The sequence below is a fragment of the Diachasma alloeum genome, unplaced genomic scaffold (assembly GCF_001412515.2).
Source record: "Diachasma alloeum isolate Michigan unplaced genomic scaffold, Dall2.0 Dall_scaffold_00296, whole genome shotgun sequence".
NCBI lineage: Eukaryota > Metazoa > Arthropoda > Insecta > Hymenoptera > Braconidae > Diachasma > Diachasma alloeum.
This window is the reverse complement of record NW_021680435.1, coordinates 48,427-66,499: the sequence shown is the minus strand read 5'-3', so window position 1 is coordinate 66,499 and position 18,073 is coordinate 48,427. Positions and strand designations below refer to the sequence as shown.

Here is an 18,073-nt window from a genome sequence, read left to right as displayed (position 1 = left end):
TTCCCTCTATTCCTCTATATTTCCTCCAATTCTTTCTCCTCCCTCCCCCCTTCCGATTTGATGTAGTCATTGTCGACGAAAAAAATTACATTCTTATTATCATTTTTCATAAAGAGTAGAGACCGCATGCAAGCGCACTTAAAAATGCACTCGGAGCACGTCTATTGGACGTGCCCATGAGAAAAATCGGTTTAATTACTCGAGTAGGAGACACTCGAATGTGACGACGGGAATAAAATTCCTCATCTAGTAGTTTTTTTTTTCATCTCCCTCTACTTCCTTTCTAACTGCATTTTTAATTCCCCTCTTTGAGGTTTTTCGGTCTTTGTCTCATTGGGAAGAATGAAGGAATGGGTTTTGTGTGTATACTTGCGAGGGGCACTCTGAATTGGCCACTAGAATTGAAGAAGAGAAAATGAGAGGGAGGGCTTGAAGAAGGGAGAAGACCAAACACGTGGTGCAGGGGGAACTCCTTTTTTGGGAAGATTTCTTCTCTCATCTGCTCCTCTTCTGTTTGTTTCTTCCATTCTTTGAGAGATAAATTCTAGAGATTTTCAGAGTGTCTGGGTGGATTTTCTACGGAGGGGAGATTTCAGGGGAGGGTCATTGAGGCGAAGAACAAGAAAATGAGTTTTTGGTCGTCGAGTATGGATGTGACAGAAGAAGATAAGTTTAAGAATTTTATTCTCATGGATTATTTTGGAAAATATCTCTGGATAGTTGGCTGAGAGGAGATCACGGAGAAACTATAAAATGTTCGGTCGTTAAAGGGATACATCAAGTGACTCTCGATACGTGATACGGCACGTGAAAAAGGAGAAAAAGTGGTGAATCCATCTTACTCCATTTTTCAAGGATGTGGACATTTTTCTTTTCTGAGATGCTTGCTAGACTACGAAGAATAATAACTGATGTCCGTTTCTCGTTATATGGAAGATATATATTTTTTATTGAGCTGGAAGCCTGTCTCTGGTTTATTCAGCGAAAAAAAATAAATACATAATTTTAATATTATAAAATTGTACGAGGAAAATTCAATTTTCGTTGCCATGTGTTGGAATTGGCGAATGGGTTAATTCAGCCTTAAATCACAAAACTTTCACTGAACATTAAGTTTATTCTATTAAAATTATTCAAATATATTCCATGCCAATATAAATATATTCAAGGTATTCCATGCCAAATGAGTCAACGGCTGACCCTCACCCTCTTGAAAATTGATGGCGATTTTTTCTATGATTCCGGGGCTTGAAAAACTATCTCTCAAATTTTTCAAGATTTTTTGACAGCCCAGTTCGGAGACATTTTTTTTTCAAATTGTTCGTTTTTTTTACAATAACTCGAGTTCTACTCAGCCGATTTCGATTTATTAGGGATCAAAATTTTCCATTTTTCATCATCTCTAAGAATGTTTTTTGTCCAAATTTTTTCCAATCTCTAGATGCTCGAAATAACGAATTTTTGAAAAAAAAGTTGAAAAAATTGAATTTGGCGAATTACGTCATGGTTGATTATTTAAATTTTTTTCAGTAATTCCTATAATCAAAACAAAAATTTTGAGCCGTCATACATGTTGGGTTTCGTCTTAGATCTATTTTATTTTTAGTTTTTTATTTTCAAAATTCCGCGAATTCGGTCAAAATACACCAAATTGTCATTAGTGTCATTAGTGTTGATTATAAACAGTATGAAGTAAATTTAAATATATACCTATAAATTACATATTTTTTCGATAGATAATTCAAGTCTTTTTAAGGTGTTTTCACCAAATTTTCGCAAGTTTAAAAAGAAAAAATTCAGAAAAAAATTTATCCTGGACGAAATTCAAGTTTTCCAACTTTTTTTTCGAAAATTCGTTATTTCGAGCATCTAAAGATTGGAAAAAAAAATTTAAAAGACATTCTTATAGTGTGTGAAAAACGGAAAATTTTGCCCCCTAATAAATCGAGATCGGATGAGTAGAACTCGAGTTATTGTAAAAAAACGGAACAAATTGAAAAAAATCATATTTTTTAACTGGGCTGTCAAAAAAATCTGAAAAAATTTAAGAGATACTTTTTCAAGCCCCGTAATCGTAGAAAAAATCGCCATCAATTTTCAAGAGGGTGAGGGTTAGCCGCTGACTCATTTGGCATGGAATACCTCATATACAAAGGTTGAGATTAGATTAAATAACATGAAGTTGATGAACCGGACTTGTTAAAATTACTTTGTTCGGACGAAAGATTGGAATTGACTGTGAAGTGGCAGAGTACCGATGTGTACTGTCTCGCAATTGAGATTGGAACTAACTTACAATTTGACAGAGGTGTCCTTCTACGCTAAGTGGCACAAGTACTGCCGAGCCCATGCGATTATGTCTATGGCTAATGAGCGAGGAAAAGGGGAAGAGGGTGGCGAGGGTCTTCAGGTAATTAATTTTTATTGCGGAAGGACTATTGCGGATTGACAAAGAGATCGGGAATAATCCAAACACTATTATGGAGAGAAAAATGAAGTATTGTGAATACTGATGTGGAAAACATGTGCTCTCTAAATACAATAGGCAATAAAAGTGCACGATTTAATCGTGTCGAAAAATGATAAATCGTATAAAAGCAAATATTACTAATTGCGGGGAACTACGTTGCTCTTTTAAGAATAAGAAAATGTACAAAGGACATATTGCTAATTGCGGGGAAATACGTGGATTGTATCTTCTGTCGAATATTGAAGACGAGAAAATTTGGAATGTTGGAATTTTTTCTAGATTTTTATGATAGTACGGAACAAAAATGTCCAAAGTTTCATAAATGACTGCAGCTCCTATTCATATGCGCAAATATTTATATTCATTATAGGGTAACCAGACCAGTAGGTAGACACCGCCCAAAAAAGACGATATTAACTTTTCTTTAGTATTCTATAGAAAATGTAATAGAAGTTGAATCCTACTTCAATCGAGTGGAAATTTCGGCCAGGTCCTGACCAAATCTGGATCAGGTCAGACCTGACCGCGGATCCGGTTTTGATCAAGTTGGCGGATCATGACTTGATCAAACGTATAACGTCTGTGGCAAATTCGGATTTGATCTGGGAGAATTGGTTAAGCCAAACGCATACGAACCGGATGATCTGTCAATCGGTATCAATAATAATTATCTACAACGATTAATTCAAAATAAAAAATAGTCTACTTTTTTCGCTATCAATTGTCCCTCTCAATGAATTTCTAACGCAATTACCCACTGGTCTATCGTGCTGCTACTGTTAAGGGGACTTCACATTGCCTACATGAATCAGTATTTGTTAACTTTGGAATTATTTACGATTTTACAGATTTTCCCGTGTGCTCCGCAGAATAATATTTTTTTAGTTAATTTTTATTGACATCCTCGATTGATAATAAAGGTGATGATAATTATAACACTGATGAATAAATGGAAACTTGGGGTATTCACGATAAGTTGTGTATAACTTTGATACTTTTGCTATATATTGGTGACACTGTATGTCTGAAAAATTTATATAATTTGATGTGGATTCCAGTCAGTGGATGTGCAAGCCTTTCCTTCATCTGGGCATGAATTTGCAGTATCATTTCAATCAATTCAAATGTGGTTATGACATTCAGTAGCAAGTCACAAATGAAAAAAAAGTTCCAATTGTTTGTTTTTAGTGTCTACAATTTGTCATTTGCCACCACGGGCAGCGTAATCGGCGGTAGGTGGCTAGCGTATTGTATACAAAAAAAGTTCTCTTGACAGTCCCCTCTAAACCAACAAGTTCCAGACATATCACAATAATCTGTATGAAATAGTCCAATTTATCTGTTTCTCCCATTTCCTCTTCACTAAAGGAATGAGTTTCAAATGCAAACCCCCCCACCAAACCAGAAGTTGGGAGTTTATATAGCGTTCCACATCTTTTGACGTCACAGGATATTGTTGGATCGGAATTTCGAGTAGGTAGGCGGAAAACTAAAACTCTAATTCTTGAAATTAGGTTATAAGAAAAATTTACTGAAAATATTGGATAGTCAAGATCGGGATTTGAACCCGGAACATTCAATGAAACTTGATTTCTCAGGTTCATACGACAATGAAAATTACTGAAATTCAGGCAACATTCAGGCAACTTTTCCCTGAATTGTTGATTGTTGTTTAATTTTCGCGATAGGTTTGAAAATCCAAATTGTCATTGAAAATTCAATGGTCATTCATGATGAAAAACTTAATTTTCTTCAATTTCCCAGATGAATCAGGAATTCCATGAGCAATTTAATCTGAAATTGAATTCAAGTTCAGAATATTGAAAATTCAAATGCATCTGTAACTTAAATTTCAAAAGATTTCTAACAGTGTATGAAATTTCAAGTTTGAAGTAGAATTCACGGATATTTGTGAGTTAATTGAATTTTCATTGGAACATGAATATTCAGAAACAAAATGAAATGAATTTTCAATTTTTCCCTGAATTTTCCTGATTTTTCCGAATTTTCACAGAATAATTGGCCTGAAAAATCAATAACTTTATGGATTTGCAAATCATTTGAACAGAAAATCAACGAAATATGTGATTTTTCAATGACAAGATGTCTTGAAATTTCATTGAAACTTGAACACAATAATAGATTTCCGAATATTGAAGGGAAAATTCAGACGAAAATTTTTAACGGTGTATTTCCCTCTCACTAAAGGAATGAATTTCAAATGCAAGCCCTCCCGCTTTCTCTAGAGTTGTTTTGGGTTTAAAAAAGGGGTTTGGCAGTGAGGTGACTGCTCACTACTCGAAACCTAATCTCACAATACTGCATACGTTGCCCAAGAAAGCTCGCAACTGTTATGTTTGTAAGCGTACACATTTATAACGATTCAGAATATAATGTTTGATAATATAACACTCAGACAAATGCAATGACGGGGTTAACGATCTCACTTGGTGTTATGTCTCTCTCTTTCGGTGTTATGATGGATTCGCTGTTTCACTTGGCATAACTTTGAACCAGTGAGTGTCATATGCCAGCGTCGATTATATCAGGGTAAATTGTTATGTGAACTGGAATTTATTTCACAACCTATTTTTCAATTGATTCGTCTATGAATCAATTCAATGGGATTCATTGGGTCTCACAGTTTGTGTATGAGAATGAAAAATGTCAATCATTGACTTCTGCATCAGGGAGTTCAATGGGTGATTTTGCATTGTGGGGGGATTTCAAGTGGAGAGCTTCGGAGTTATTCGTCAAAGGGACAAGAGGATTTGTACCAAATATTATGTATGAAAGAACGTCAGAGGTGGAGCAGTAAAATCGTTTTAGTCGATTTTCAAACTTATTTTCGGATCGTTGGAATTGAAAGATTTTGGGGAAAATGTCAAAAGACTTCTTAACCGTAGATTGGTCAACTCATGAGGGAAATGCCGCAGCGCGTCGTTTTTCTTTAAGGTATATCCCCAGAAAACAGGGTTTTCTGACGATTTTTCCATCTTATGAGAAAACGGTTCTTACGCTACTCTTAAAAAACGAATCCGTGATAGATTGATAAATTCCAAATACAGTGAATTTTTTGCGATATTCCATTTTTAAAAAATCCAGCGTAACGATTTTTGAAGCCTCTATTCTGCTCATCAAGTAATGTAATTGATGGTTATGTATTTTTTTTTATGTACTGTAATCTTTTGTTCACAGTAATTGTGAAAAATGCATATATAACATAATATGTATGTATATATAATATAATATATATTATATGTATGTGGTATATAATACATGCTATATGTACTATATGCATATATATTTTTTTATATTTTAATTTTTTAACTGTTAAAAAGTTAACATAGTTCTGTGAAAAAAAAAAATATATAGGATAGTATATATGTAAATAGTACATAATGCTTCTTTAAAAATAAAAAAGAACGCAAAAAGCAAAAAAGAAACGAAAAAGAAAATAAAGAGGATTATGATGATTCCGAATAAGTTATTCAACAATTAAATGCTCATTGTGAAAAACTTCGTTGTAACCATTCACTTTCGCGGCATTATTATTGAGATAAAAATTAATGAAAATGGGAAACGGTAAGGTTTTGCTATTTCGAAACCCATGGAAAATAAAACACGCCCTGTTCTACTCAACTGTAAACAATGAAAATTTCGTGAAATTATTTCTTATTTGATTCAAACAGTTATTGTTGCCTTCATCAACAACATATGAAGATAAAAAACCTTAGTAACGTATGAAAATCCAATAAATAAAGTCATTTAGAATGTTTCGGATCGTTTTGTCTTTTGAGTGAAATATGAATGATTTGATATTATTAAAAAAAAGGATTTAATTATATTAAACAAACGATTTATTTATTTCAAATAAATGATTTTTAAAAATCGATTAAACAATTTATTTATTCCAAATAAATAGTTTTCTTATTTTAAGGCAATCACATTTTCATGTATTTTGTGGAAGAATTGTAAGTTAAATAAACTAAATTCGATTCAAATCTATATTTTTTCTGCGGGTAATATGAAAACCCCGTGAGTAATGTCCAATCACATCGAATTCGGTTGTTCCAGCAAACCCATTAATTTGATTGAAAAAAAGTTTAGTCAATTGAAATAAACCATTTTTCTACCTGCATGACTACGGACAGTGATAACCATTGACAATTCTATGATCGAAGCAAAATTCTCAAATTGAAAATGCAGAAGATGACAATTTCCTTTCATGCTCCACTAGAATATTTTCCCCTCCACAATTCTTCTTGTAATATTCGTGAATGTCGCTGAGTGCATGAAAACATTTTTCTCAATATTGTCCTCATGGCAACATCATTCCTATTCTTAATCTCAGCCTCGCAACTCGCATTCTCCATCAAAAACAAGAATAACCCCCTCCCCTAATTTTAACTCATTCCAACGGCTTATGATATTTTTATTTTCCCAAATTCGCTTCTTTCACACCCAACACCAAAATAAATACTAAGACGCTACAACCTACTCTACAAAATTGAAAATTCTCACGCTCCACCCAATGCCTCATTTATCATTCACGATTTACTCGTCATTTCCCTGAAAGCCTCGCCTCTTACGACTTCTAAAGTCCCTCGGTACAAGCGATTTTATCATCACAACTAAATTCAGTTATAGAATGGTGGAACGAGGTGAGTTTAAAACTTGCGTTTTGTTTTGTGAATATCTTCGGAGGGGGGAAGGCGGCCAGGCGAATTTGTCGGAAGCTCTGTTTTAGAAAAATTTATGGGCTGAAAAAATGTTTTTTGACATTTTTCTCTGAATCTATGCGTTTTAGAGATATTCCCACAACAATCTGCATGAATTTTCGAGCCGGGGCTTTTGCATAATAATATAAATACATGAAATTTTCAGATTACCCAAGATTTGGTTCAAAATTAAGGATGTTTATCCAAAATCGCAAGTACTTAAAAAAAATGATTTTCTCAAAACTGAGAGATGAAGATATTCCCTTCATTTTGATACAAATTTCAATTCACCCACCCATGTTCATTATTTAGAAATTAAATAGACAAAATGCACCAAATGCATGCGCTAACATGCGCTGTATGGGATAGAATTATTCGAAAATTTCCTCTTTTTGTCCGGGGACCACAGATTTTTCTCTGGCCATTGGATTCAGTATGATTTTACACATTACTTTCTATTTTTATTTCTATTTTTAGAGGCTTCTAGTAGGTGAATTATCAATTTGAACATGAATTTCATAAGAGCCCGTGTATCAGGCGAAATTCATTAACAGTAGTAGTTCTGCTTTTTATTCATTTCTGCCGAGACTATTGCGATTAATCTTTTTTTTAACGTTAGAAAAGTGAGTTTTATGTTCTGCTGACAGCCGAAAAAATTCCGGCATTTTCCTCGACAATGAAAAAAACATATAAAAAAAATAAATAATGGCATTCATCTGGAATTCATATAGAACGTTTATAATCACAATTGAATTATCTATGAATTTTTGTAGAATTTTCTCATATTTCCTTTTACAGTTATTAACAATTATATTGTCATCCTCATAAAAGTATGAGGACGACAAGATTTTCGGTAAAGCTGAAATCTTCCTCGAAAAGAAGTTGCCAACTTGAACGAAGTACTTGGATATCCTTAAGGAATCGATTGCCAGTGGGTTTGAAAGAATCGCCAACACCCTACTTTGCCACTTAAAATAATCTCCGTTCAACTAATTAACTACTCCTCGTTATTCATATTCAATAAAACGATGGCCAAGGTCGAGTCTGAGTTTTATTTCCCCATGAGGCCTCACTGTGGAGTTGGTGGAAGAGTACGGGAGAAAGAAAACACGAGTAAATCGAGGGGTCGGAAGCCCTCTCTTCAGCCTGATGGCTATTTTGTTATATATTTAGCCGTGAATTGTTGTGTGTGTCATACGTACGAGGTGGGGTAATCGTTCGAGTCTGCAATAATACCCACTCTGTCCCCCATTCTGCCACTTCAGAATTGTTTGGAAGAAGTACAAGTGGTGGAGGAGAAAAAAAATAAAAGGTGAAGAGTGAATGTTGGACTATCACTCTCTCTTGTAGGGTTAAACAGCGGATGTTTCGAAGTGGAGTAGGAAAAGTGGCCGATACCAATGAGGACCGGGGAATGATTCTTTGCCAAATGATGGAGTGAAGTTCAGGTTCTTGAAGTGCATCAGAGAATTAATGAGCAGGGGACGAGTTAAGGAAATTCATGTAACTCACTGTACCCAGAAAAATGATTCATTTGAACCAAATAAAAATCTTAATGGCCCGTTGCTCCAAGCCCAGTTACGAAAATCCTTAGTTAAGGATATCCAAATATCTTTACAATTTGGTGCAGACCATACTCATCAAATTTGTCAATTAAATTGCATGAAAAAAAAATTACCGACAATTAAAGATTGAAATTTTTAAATCATGAATATTCAGCGTAATTCAAGTTACATTTCGCACAGAATTATTAATTTTTTAAACAATCGTTTATAAATAAAGAATTGAAATTGGTAAAACCTTCGGAAACCTAATTTTTTTTAGGCATGAAATCGATTTCTGGTAAAATTTTGAATATAAATAAATTTGTTAAGAATTAGAACAGATGATTTTTATGGTGAAAAATTGATTGTTCTTAAATTATTTATAAATAAAGCTTGTAATTTTAAAAACATTATACTTTTTGAATTACCGACGGCGGTGGCTGTGTGGTTAGAGTGTGGGTTTGGCATGCGGGAGACCCGGGTTCGATTCCCGGCTGGGGGGGCCAAAATTTGTGACAATCTAAATCTCACGGTTTCATTGTCGAGCGGGAGTCTCGCAAGAGACGACTGTACCTGGGCAGGTTTTCCCTTCTCCTTCGGCGAATGCAGTACAGGGAGTTGGGTGGTGGGTAGGGAACAAATCGTAAAGACCCGAAAGGGTATACAAGAAGAAAAAATTTAGTCATTACTTTTTGAATTATTTCATTAATCTCCCTCCAAAACTAAACCCTCCAATTTTGTTTTTAGGTTTTTAAAAAAAATTTCAACGGTTTAATCGAGATCCAAATTCGAACCTGTAGAATTTAAATAATAAAATCATTGTAAAATGCCCGGAAGCTTAGGCTCAAATGGGGCTCAAATGAAAGCTCTGATGTTCGACTACAAAAGTAGAAAAGCATTTCACTGGAGAAAAAATAGCCAAAGTACTTGGATATCCTTGAGGTATATCTTGAGGTATTTATAGTAATTTCCAGCTATTGAAAAAATGCTAACTAGCTGTACTACAGAGTTTCTTATTTTATTCAAACAATTAATCAACAAATAATTTCATATTTGATTCAAACAGCTATTGTTAAATCTAACAATTTTCATAACAAAATTCATAACACTTTTTTTATTTCCGTGGGACTTAGGAAATTGTATTAAAAAACTCTTCTAACTAGCTCTGACTCCTTTCATTTCGTTAAATTGGGATGGAATTTTTACTCGTGTAAGTTATAGAGATGAGTATTATATTTTTTTCTCTGTCATGCTTCAGATGAAAATTTATGCATTTTACACACATTCACAATTGAGTAATCCATTAGTTGGACTCTTTCATTCTTTGTGCCTTTAGTTAATTGACGGTTTTTCCTTTTTTTCGAGGGAAAATGTAATGGCCCAACGAGTACGAAAAACCTAACTGCCAGAAGAGGAAGGGGGAAAATGGAAAAGCGGAATCATTCAATCAATTGTAGATTTTTCCTTTTTTATGGCTCTGCAAATTAAATTTCACTGTAGATGGGATAACATTTTTTTCACATTTTGAACATTGAAGTCAATTCGATTGGTAGGTGCAGATACGTCTCGCTTGAGAGAATTTGGGCAGACAATGATTGATAGATTTGTTTTCATCCATCAGTCATTTCAGTAGTGAGGGAATAAAACAAGATGAGTTTTACTTCGAAATCAGTTTTCGGGAATATGACGAGTTGAGGGAGATAGGAATATTTTTATGGGGACCTTTGCTGTAGGTCTCACTATCAGTTTACTCCACGAAAAGGGTTCCTCCGAGTATTTTGCCATCTCTAAAACATTTGGAAAAACTCAATTTTTCTCTGAAATCAGTTTTTAGAGAATATCTAGAACTTTAGGGGAGAGCAATTTCTCTGCATCTTCCTTAGAGAAGATAAGGCATGCAAAAGATATCTTTAATAAATCCTCTCGCCCCCACTTGATTCAACTTTTTTTGGAAATATATTATCTTGTTAAAAATTCTAATTCTTGGAAAACTTGACTAATTTTCAGTAGAAATGCATCAGTGGAAAGAGTGATTTTTCAATGATCCTTCAGGTATATCCCAAGAAAATACCACCCAAAAGCTAGTCCCTACACCCAGAAAAATGATTCTTTCGAACTGAATAAAAATCTTATCTTGAGATTTTGTACGTATGTCAAATAAAATTTCTATTAAATTTGAAAAATTTATTTATTTCGAGTAAATCATTTTTTTTAAATCGAATAAACATTTTATTTATTCATTATTTCATTATTTATCATCTCCTGAACTGTGTTCTACAGCTAGTTAGAATTTTTGTCAATAGCTGGGGAATATTATAAACATTATCTATGAAAAACATGTGGACAATCGTAAGAAAAACCTGTTTTCTAAGGATAAACTTCAACATTTTCATAGGTGAATGCACTATATTGTCTTTAGTATTATATTTTTCAAGTATTTTTCATCAGTTGGTAGCGAAAAAAATAATATTCACCCAAAAAAAAGTTAACATAATGAAGGAATTGCGGAATTTCCGCTGCCCTCATAACGAGAGTTTCATTAAATATGAAATTGGACTCCAATGTTTGGAAGCCCTAATGGTCAACTGCAAAATCTTACAATAAAAGTGGCAAAACTCGTTTAGCTTAAAACATTCATGAATATTCTGGGAGAAATACATCCGAGACTGGTCGGTTTACGTGAAAATATCAGAAGACTTTCTCGTAGCCCATGAGATTCACTACAAAAAGGGTCTTATCATCAATTATCTCCTAAATCCCTCCTGTCCTCTGATATTACCGAGATGATCTGCACATCCGTTCCAACTTTTCCCTCTCCAATCTATTTTTACAAATATCTTTTAAAGGGAGAGGTTTACGAGGATTCATCAAAGAACTTTTTTTGTGGTCCTTAAAATCTCCATAAAATATCACCTCTCGTAAATTCTCCCAACCCCTTGTCTCCTGATAGTTCTAAAAAATCTCCACACTCTTCTAAACTCATCTGCTCTCCACCCTTCTCCAACTGATTCTCCGGAACCAGGAATGAGATGATTTACTGAGAAATGAGATTCACGAAAATTCGTCAGTTAATCTTTTTGCTGCCGAATGGAAGCTTTGTAATCGTTCAAATTTAAGTTTTAGATTTTTTGTGTTATATATGGATACCAGTATGATACAAAGGGAGTACGTTTAAGAAATTTCGTCAAAAAACCTGGTTAAATCGACTTTGGGAATGTGAACTTTTGGTTAATTCAACTTTTATAAAATTAAACTTCCATCAATAAAACCTTCCGGTTACCTTGTCTTTTGTAAGAATATTAGGAAAATCTGTTTGTGTATGAGATTCTGGAGTGTTATTATATTTGTTTCGTTTTGGTTTCTTGTGAAAATAATAATCGATATTTCTCATTTTATTGAAGCGTTATTACTGCTCGATTCTTGTGCTTTTGCATTATTCTCCTCGGGTTTTTCAAAGTTTTTGGAGGTTTTTCGCAATTCAAGTTGTTCAAGTTTTTTTAGCTACCAAGTTGTTTTAACGAAGTTTTTTGTGGGATTCGGTGAAGGATAAAAGGGTTTTGTAACGTTAAACACTCGGAATTAGCGTATATATCGAATTGAATTTATTCACAGCGAAAGTAACTTTGGTTTACACCATGAGAGCTGGAACGAGAGTGTGCTCCCGCGACAACGGTATTAGATCATCCGATCGAGGATGTCCGAATTATTACGAATCGTCGCGAGGATGTCTTGCGATAAGGACAGCGATATATCGGCGACACGTGTCACGCGGTACGAAATTCGGTTGCTAAGCCGAGCTCGAAAACAATACATCGAAATGATGTGAAATAAAAAGTAGCTTCGCTAAATTTTTTGACGAAGTTTTGTTGATGGAAGTTTTTTAAATATCAACCCGATACAAAATGCAATTTTTCCAAAAATGCAATTTTTAGACCTCGTCCGTACGAGCGTACATATGTGTGTACGTATGTAACAAAGTTTTTCTTCAATTGTTCGCTCATGAATGGGTGAAATTGAATCTTTTTTCAATTTAATTCATCGATCAGTTTTTTGAATTTTCGAAAAATTTGTTGGGATGGCCCTTTGTCCGAGTTCGAAGATGAAGGAGATAGCAATAATAGTTATTTTGATTTATTTGAAAATCTGCAGAAATTTTTTATTTTTTGAAAATCAGAATTCTGGGGATATCTTTGCACATCATGCTTCAAATGAATTCAATAATAGCTTAAAATGTTTGTTTTAATGCCAGTATTCGAAGTTAAAAGACGATTACGATAGCTATATTGATTAATTTGATTTTTGTGATAGTTGTTGAAAATTTCGAATTTTTTATTAATTTCCTTGAATATGATCTTTCTGATGGTTTCTTCACATGTGATATTTCAAATTCATTCAAGTATGAGTAAATAAAATTTTTCTATTAACATTTTATCGAAGGGCTGAGGGGAGAGATAGAACTGTAAAAAGCCAATCGGCTGTATAGAAGAAAACGGATAATAAGAATAAAGATGCTGATAACACTCGACTAAGTTGAAAATCTGATCAAATTAGGTAAAAGGAAATCTTATTCAATTTAATAAAATGAAATAAACAATAAATTATACATGATAAACGGAAATGATGTGCAAAATAACACCATTCAGAAGCATATTGCTAATTTATTAGCAAAAATAATTATACTATATGCAATACAAGAGCAATTTCACAGTTGTTTAAAATAGTCGAGGTAAGACACTTATGTGTTTCAAACATTAGGTGTTATTCACACAGAAAAAAGTTTTGATTTTCAGGAACATGTCACCGATTGTCAGAAATTTATCCTCAATTATTAGAAATTCGTGATTATGAAATTCAGTGACTTTGTCACCAATTGTAAGTGACATCATAACTAATTTCCAGTGATATCATCAGTCATTTTCTAGGACATCATCACTAATTTTCGGAGTAATGTCACTGATTTTCCGTGAGCTATCTGTAATGTTTTAAATTCGATCATCAAACCATCAGAAAACGCCTGACAATGAAATTTTCGAAAATAAAAAAATTCCATTATTAATTAATAAAAACCAAGTGGATTTTCTGAAAATTGTCATATGAAATTTCACTGATAAATTTCACGATCGAAAAATCATGAAAATCTCCAAATCATTCAAATCAACAATACGATCGATACGAACCGGTAGATGGAATTTACACGAGAGCTTCAAAATTATCAGATAATTTCCGATAGGTTCGTTGCAAACAAACGAAGGAGTCAAGTTTTTCACCCCAAAAAATCACAAGTGCGAAGCACCAGTAATTGTGAAGCTCCAGTGATTGGGTGAACAGGCCAATTACTGGACGGTCAAGGGAAATTCGAGTTTTGCGGTAGGATTTAAAATAAAAGAATCACTGGAATGGAGAAATTATGGCTTCCATACAAGCCATCTTCAAGGTTGTTGTAATTAGTAGAAAAAAATTTTTGAAGTGAAAATAACAAAAAAAAGAATAATTAAATTAAGAAATAGTTAAATGCAGCCGAAATCCCTAATTTCTGGACGACTGGGCCATATTTTATTTATTTATTAAGTGTCGATCGATAGAAAAAACAATTGATCACATTTTTATACACGAGTAATATTATTGAAAGGTGAAATAATCAGTACAATTTTTATTTTATTTATGGAATATTCAATGCAAGTTGAAATCGTCCAGAAATTAATCTGTTTACCTATTCGGAACCGAATTTTTCCATCCAAATTTCGGCCGAGAGGATTACAGTATGAGACAAAATCCATCTGTCAATTCCAACGAGGGGCTCACTTGACCAGGAAGTCTTTTGTTTTTCATATATACATCCACACGAAAAATTACCAGTGGAATTACCAAAGATTATCAGCTGAATACCGTGTTGACAACATGAAATAACCTTCGAATAGTGCAATTCTATTGGCTGAAATTTGTATGGGAAGAATTCCTTCAAAAAAATCCCAACCCTCCCCAGAATCCTAACGAGACTCACTTGACCAGGAAATTTTCTGTTTTTCATATATACATCAACTCGAAAAATTACAAGTGGAATGACCAAAAATTATCAGCTGAATACCGTGTTGACTACGTACAAAATAACCTTCGAATAGTACAATTCTATTGGATGAAATTTGTATGGGAATTTTTTAGAAATTTCCGAAATAAAACTGTTTGACAGCCTCAAATACTGCGCTCTGATTGGCTGAAATCCGAGTGAGAAAAATAATCAGTTGAATACCGGGTTGACTACGTACAAAATAATCTTCGAATAGTGCAATTCTATTGGCTGAAATTTGTATGAGAAAAATTCTCTCAAAAAATCCCAACCCTCCCCAGAATCTTAACGAGAGACTCACTTGACCAGGAAATTTTCTGTTTTCCATATATACATCAACTCGAAAAATTACCAGTGGAATTACCAAAAATTATCAGCTGAATATCGTGTTAGGGGAGGATGGGGCAAAACGGCCCCCCTTCAATTGTCAATAACTTGTGAATGACATTGTGAAAATTCCCAGTTTCAACTTCATTTTGAAGATAATTTTTCATTCTTCAAAACGAGCTCTAACTCATCCCAATCGGATTATTGAATCGGAAAATATTGACGATTGAAGGGGGACCGTTTTGCCCCATCCTCCCCTATCTACATAAAATAACCTTCGAATAGCGCAATTGTATCGACTAAAATTTGTACGTCAAAAACATCTCTCCAAAAAATCCCAACCCTCTCCAGCTATTCCCAAAAATAATCACCAAATCCCCGGATTCCCCCAAAAATAATCACCATCTCCCTCCCCAATCCTTCGTCCCCCGCACCCCCCTCTCCCCCGCCAACGCTCCTCACCCACAGTAATTCGCCTAGACAATAATTGATACATCACCCCCATCCGCCCCTGTTCTCCCACCCAATTACCTAAACCTCCAATTTCTCTCATTTTTCCCATCCACTTAATTCCCCCTGTCCGCCACAACGACAGCGGTAATCAAAAGATGGCTTGTAAAATTTCCCAACAGAAATAACGACAAAAAAATAAAAAAATAAAAAAAATAGTTCGTTGATTCGATTAAGTGCGAGTCGGTGGCGCGAGCGCGGTAACACGGGAAATTCGTGAAATTGCGTCGTCTCGCTTTGCGCAATACCCCCCTCCCCCACCCCCCTCGGCGCTTCTGGGTTACCTACCCCTTTTCATCCACCCACACCACCCCCTCGCACCCCCTGAACACATCCCCCTGCTGTGCGCTCCAACCACTCACCTCTCGCCCCCTCGTCATCTATTCCCTCACTGAAGTAATATTCTCTTCTCCCCGTCTACTATTGTTCACTGACCCGAATTCGAAATTTACCAGTCGAGCGGAAAAACAATAATAATCATAATAATAAAGATGCGAAGTGGTAGGGAGGAGGAGGGGGGGGGGGAGAAACGAATTTTCCTTTTGAATTTGTTCGTTCCTGCCTCAACATGCTTTGAGTTGCAAGTTTTCCGGAGACAAACAGAAATATAGAGACGTATTGGAGGTGGAGGGGTTTTATTTCCTCGAGGATGAAGCGAGAGTTGTTTTCCAGGGGAAGATGATAAGATGAGCCAGACGAATTTTTTTTTTTGAGGAAGTGATGATAATTGAGGGGATAGGGGTTTTAGGTGCTATGGGAGAGGAGTAATTTGTTGGTTCTCAGGGGGTTATTGAAGCGAATTGAGGAAATGCAGTTGTGATTTGGAAATTTTATTTGGCGAATGGAAAAATGTTGAATGCGGTGAAGATCGGGGGGAGTAAGGAGCACTGCTGTAGCTATTTCGCTTGTTATGTTTAATTTTGCAGAGGAGAATGGATAGTCGCATTTTTTGCTGTAGCTGGCTCGCAGCGGTGTAACGGAAAATGAAAACAAGCGTTTACTGAATTCCTAACAAATAACTGGAAAAACAATTTTTTAACCTCTCTTTGTTTATCATAACGAGGGAGTGGAAGCGATGAACATTAAATCAACAAAAGCAGCACTGAATTGAATTTTCGCAGTTCTCCTTTGCAATTCTTCGATTTTCCTCCACAAACAGATGTTATGAAAATTTCTTTTTGAAATTCTCTTGAATCCACCAAAAATTGAACAATCGACGAAGCCCCACTGCCCCGAGAAAATCCCCCGACTCCCTGATTCCGAAAAAAGCATGAGAAAGTGTTTTTCCACAAATTTTCCACCACACCACTACAAAATGCATATAAGAATATTCCGTAGTCCCGCGAGACTGGAAAATCAATGAAAACGTAGGACATGGAGACCCTGAGGAGCCAGGGCCATCGCGATTTTCCTATCGCAATATCATAAAGCCCCTATCACCCACGAAAAAAAACCCGAAATCTAATCTAATCTAATCTCCCTCCAACTAGACGAAAAAGCCTCAAGCAAAGGCAAAATAGCCCCGAAATAATTTAAAATAAACTCACCAAGTTATTTACTCCGCGATGTTTCCCACAACTACAGCTTTCGAAACAATTATCAAGTTTTCCGTCGGTTATTTCCCTGGTCCAGGGGCAGCGTCGATGCACGTCTCTTGGTTTGGATGATACCGAGTTGATACCGCGGCGGGTGGTAGAGGTTTTCTATATTTTCTGTCTGTTATATATTTTTTTATCTCCCCTACTACTTATTTTTCCCCTTTTTTTTACTTTCTCGGGTGCAACTCTCGTACAGCGACTGCGCCACCAGGACAGACTACACTTAACTGACTCGAAACTCGGGACTCGCCGGGATCACTTCTGTCTGTCTCGCTTCAGCCATATATTTATGGTCTCACTTCTTCGCACAGGCTTTTGCCGCCCCCCATGGATACCTCGAGAGCCGAACGCTCACGAGAGAGGGCCTTCGTACTCCTCCCTCTCGCCCTCACCCCCTCCTTCACTCCGCGTACCCATTCCTCTTGGTACTCTGCTTCTGTGCATCAGTCTCTCCTCCCTCACCACCCCGCCTCTTCATCCTCCATCCATCTGATGGTCCAACCGTCCCTTACCCTCCGCTCTCCCTTCCTATTTGGAATACAGTGAAGAATATCTCATGCTTGTCATTAAGAAAAGATTTCCTCGTCTGTTCTGCTATTCCTCTCTCTTCTTTTACATGTTGCGGCAAATTGGGAGGTTTTTCACTCGATTTTCTATTTATATTAGAGATTCTATCCAGGATAATGAGTTTTTGCAGTTTTGAAATTATGGAGGGGGAGGGAAGGGAAATTTTAGATTTTGGAGAAGGACAATTTTAATTCTTCGTTATTATTCATCTGGTTGTTGAAGTTTTTCAGTGTTTTTTTTGCTGAAAATGAAATTTCTAGAGGTGAAATCTT

General features: G+C 35.4%; 1 protein-coding gene across 2 annotated transcripts in view; it reads right to left on the bottom strand.

Moving 5' to 3' along the window:
• The window catches only part of LOC107039338, a 45,845-nt gene extending 28,340 nt beyond the window's left edge, over positions 1-17,505 (bottom strand). Inside the window, exon 1 of one of the 2 annotated variants that reach the window (XM_015258903.2) lies at positions 17,184-17,505. The gene's annotated coding sequence lies outside the window, so the exon portion shown is untranslated. The remainder of the gene's footprint in view (positions 1-17,183) is intronic. The other variant, XM_015258904.2, reaches the window with a different exon arrangement.
• Positions 17,506-18,073: the final 568 nt, after the last annotated feature.